Source organism: Crocodylus porosus, unplaced genomic scaffold (genome assembly GCF_001723895.1).
Source record: "Crocodylus porosus isolate Cpor-Errol unplaced genomic scaffold, CroPor_comp1, whole genome shotgun sequence".
Taxonomy (NCBI): domain Eukaryota; kingdom Metazoa; phylum Chordata; order Crocodylia; family Crocodylidae; genus Crocodylus; species Crocodylus porosus.
Window position 1 is genome coordinate 52,940,240 of NW_017728909.1, and position 4,339 is coordinate 52,944,578.

A 4,339-nucleotide genomic window follows, 5' to 3' on the forward strand; every position below is an offset into this window, starting at 1 on the left:
TAGTGTCTACGGTGCCATCCTGCCCTGCCTTTTGCTTGATTTCAGACTAATGCGCATTTATACACATACATTTTCATGCTCAGACATGCCGGATCTCTGGTGCACATGACCTGAAGCGTATGGCACTGGGTTGCTTACAGCTGTATAAGCAGTGAAACGTGCATCAGTGTGGGAAAAATGGTGGCAATGCACTTTTGAACTAACACCTTCTATGTGTGTTAGTTCAAAAGCAGACTGCCACCATTTTCTGCATGCTGACATGCATTTTGCCACATATGCAACAACAAGTGATGCAGCACCAGGTGCTTTTCAAAGCACATGTTGCTGCAGCGCTTGCGTATGTAAAAATGTGGCTAATTGGTTGTGGCTAAAATGTGGCCCAATGTGGCAAACTTCCTCTTTCTTTGTAACTGGTTACTAATGCATGTCACTGAATTCCTCTGCCTTAGGAAGAGACAACTAAGATAAGAGCAGTGAATAGAAAAGGAGAAAACAAACAAAAGAATGGACATGACGTGTCTGCTAGAGGCTCCTGTCATTTTTCTTGAGGTTACATGCCACCTGTTCTCTACTCCGGCCAAATTTCAGTCAGGAACTTCTAGAACACAAGTAGGGGTCTACTTCCATCTCTTTTTCCTTAGGCCTGGTCCTCCCACTGGGGCTGTGAGGAAACAATGGTCTAGAGCTGCTCCAGTGGCCTGTGTTACCCATGGATTCCCTTATGCTTCTGTGGGAAAAAGGTCTTTACAGCTGAGACTCAAGTCTTTTATGTTATATTTATGACACAATCTCTTTTGGATCAGTCACTCGAAGAAAATGTTGATTTCATAGCTATCACGCGTGTGCTTCACTGCCTCATCCCCTGGTGTGTTCAAGGACACTGCTGTGTGAACAGGCATTATCAATAGATCTGAATGAAGCAGCATTGGGCAGTGAAGTCATCATTTTCCCCTTCCCCCTCCTCCTCATATGACCTGGAATCTTATCAGTGCTTAAATGAGTTATTCATGTTACACTTCTGGGCTGACTGCAGGCAGCAGGACGCGGCGAACTTCAGCTTCAAGGTCAGTTCCACTAACTCTGCTTAATGTTAATTCACAGCTAAGGCTGACATTTAAAATAGGAGGCTTCTTGAAAATGAATTCAAAGCACCATGAAACATAATTTAATTTGGATATAATTTACCAATTTGCATAACTGCTCAGAGAACAACGGCAGGAAATGTGTCGTCCCACTGTGCAGCTTCTTCAGATGATGGCACTCTGGTAGCACCTTAAATAAATGAAAATAAGATCTGTCTTGCAGAATTGTAATGGTGTTTCCATTACAGAACAACCATCTCAAATGGTCATTGATGTTTATAAATGCCTGATGTTAGGCAGGTTTGGGTTTTGTCTGCACATTAGAAATATGCTTTCTTTCTGTACTATAGCTAATCCTGGACCATGATCAGCACCCATAATTCTTGTTGACTTTGGTGAGAGTTTGGGGCTCAGCACCACCCCAGAATAGGTTGTTTGGAGTAAATCAGCCTCAAGGGAATGACACCAGTTTCTACCAGCTCAGGACCTGGCCTGGAACGCTTTGTTGCGAACGTGCAGTTGCTTGAACTGTTCAGACCAACATTCCTCACCATACCTTTCTTTTTGTTTCTTTCTCTGTAAATTGTTTTCAAATGAGAGGATTAGTTTTTATATCTGCTAGCTGATTAGTGGAGTTATGAACAGAGAGAGATTAAATGGTAGCCTTTTTATTAGTGATACTGCACATTAAAACTAAAATGGTTGTAGAGACTCCTACAGGCTCTTTTATTTCTAATGAACTCAGCCTAAGAGATTAAGCAGTCATCCTTAGGCAAAACTGAAAGAATACTACTATTTTTGGGACTTTAACATTTTTGCATAGTAGCAATATTGTGCTTATTTTCATAATGGTGAGAAACAGCATGATAAAAAACTGATAACAGTGATTATCTTATGACATTTATTACAAATATTTCTAAAGTGCTCACAACTGCAGCAGAAAGGTATAATGGCTTGATCCAAAGCACATTAAAGTCACTGGAAAAATTTCCACTGGCAATGTGGCAATGAAACAAGGCTCCAAAGGATAAAATTATTCTGTTCTTTTATAGCCGCTAATTATTCAATGGTTCTGATCCAAAGCTTTTAAAGAAGTCTATTGACTGCAATATTTATCATTAGCAAAAATAGCCTGTTAACAGGTTAAAGTATGTATATACACCATCTGTGTATGTGTAAACTATAGCTTTAACTATGATTCCATGATGCTTCTAAAATGTCACTCAGGATCACATGATGTGCTAGTTAATACCAGCAGTGACAGGGCTCCAACAATCTAGTTCTATTTCTAGAAATACCAGTTTTCCTGCCTCTACTCCTTCCAGTATCTTTTCCTCCTTGGTAAAAAATGTATATGGTTCCTAATATAAAATAAAAGAGAAGCAAAAATTTGTTGTCAGCTACACTGATCCCTATCTAAGAAAACTGATTTTCCCCCCTCAGTTGAGAAAGGATTCTTTAAAGAAGTGGGTTAGCACTATTAGGAGTAGATATTTTCAGATGTGAATTTAATTATTTTGTTTTTGTGCAAATAATTAACTCTCTGGGTACATGCATACATGTAAATAATCAGGGAGCAGTTTACTCTTGAGTAAACTACTTGAGAGTAAACTCTTCCAGGCACATGTCTACACACGCAGGGACACAAGAGCAGATTTGTTGCTCCTAGCAGCAGACTGCTTCCACTCCCTATGGCTCTACAACAGGCCCCTGCAGCAGCCAGGGGGAGATCTAGGCTCCCTGTGGGTACTAGTTCAGAGGCCAGGAGACAGCTGTCTCCTGGTGGGGGGTTGGGACATTGCTGCCTATGGCTGGGGAGCCCAGGCTGGGAGATCCCTATCTCCCAGCCCGAGTCTCATGATAGCAGGGCCTGGGCTGGGAGATCTTTATCTCCCAACACCAGCTTCATGGTTGCAGGACTGGCACTTGGAGATCCTTCTCTCCCAGCCCAAGTCCCATGGTCACAGGGCCTGGGCTGCGAGATCCTTGTTTTCCAGTGCCAGCTCTACAGTCACAGGGCCAGTACTGGGAGATCCTTCTCTCCCAGCCTGAGTTCTGTGGTCACAGGGCCTGAGCTGGGAGATCCTTATCTCCCAGCTCCAGCTACACAGTCGTGGGCTGGTGCTGGGTGACAACAGAGCGGGGGATTAGGGGTCCCTGCCTGGGCTCCAGTGGTGGAGCCCACCCCAGAAGCAGATATCTCCCGAGGGCAGGGAGCAATCTATCACCCTCTGCTGCTTGGCTGACCAGGAGCACATTTGCTCCCAGTTAGGCATCTACACATACGCTACTGCGCAGTAAGCAATCACAAGTAAAATTTGCTACTTGCATTTCCATGTAGCAAATTTATTCATGATTAGAGCTAATTACTGCACAGTAAGCGTCTGCACATGTAGATGCAGATGGTTACTGTGCAGTAAAGTGACTCATGTGGACTCACCCACTAACTCTAACAGCAATCTGGTAATGCGAGAATATGCTGAAAAAGCCTGCAGTGATTGCTGCTGGTCTGAAGTGAACCCAATGGCTAAGTAAGAGGGGGAATTTTAGGAAGTGTTGGCTCATGCAGACTTTGTATATATTTAAATTTTTTTAAATCTGATTAGGGTTTACATTAATATTAGACATGGATCCAGATTATCCAGAATCTTTGGAAAAGTTCAAATTCAGCGACTTCAAATCTATATTAATGTGATTTAAGGGAAGAATTTGTTTAAAGTTCCATAAGTAGGCCTTCACCTCTTTCATCCTAGGATCCCATCTAATTGCAATAAGTTCTCCTTACATGTCATTCAAAATCCTTTGTGTTGATTCCTAGCAAGTACCAGAATTGCTGCAGTTGTTTCTATTATATTCAACAAGAGATTTCCATCTCTTTACACTGTACACTGAGGAGTTGGGTTTTTATATTAAAATAGTTTTAAAAAATGAAAACATGGTCTTCGAAAGACTGGATACATGCGACTGATCAAATCTGCTTCAGGCAAAACTAGACAACACCCAATTCTTACAAGCAAACTGAGTAGCTGTGATGTGGATTTTTTCACAGTAAGGTGGGTGAAAAATTGGCTTATGGGACACACCCAGAGAGTGGTGGTGGATGGGATGGTTTCTCCCTTGAGAGATGTGGGCAGTGGTGTTCCCCAACACTCTGTCCTTGGACCAGTGCTGTTCAATATAGTTTCATAGTTTCATAGTTTCTAGGGTCGGAAGGGACCTGAGTAGATCATCTAGTCCGACCCCCTGCCATGGCAGGA

General features: G+C 42.5%; 1 protein-coding gene across 1 annotated transcript in view; it reads left to right on the forward strand.

The window, feature by feature from the left end:
• The first annotated feature begins 998 nt into the window (after nucleotides 1-998).
• The window catches only part of CKMT2 (creatine kinase, mitochondrial 2), a 35,538-nt gene continuing 32,197 nt past the window's right edge, over nucleotides 999-4,339 (forward strand). The window contains exon 1 of the mRNA XM_019532313.1: nucleotides 999-1,064. The gene's annotated coding sequence lies outside the window, so the exon portion shown is untranslated. The remainder of the gene's footprint in view (nucleotides 1,065-4,339) is intronic.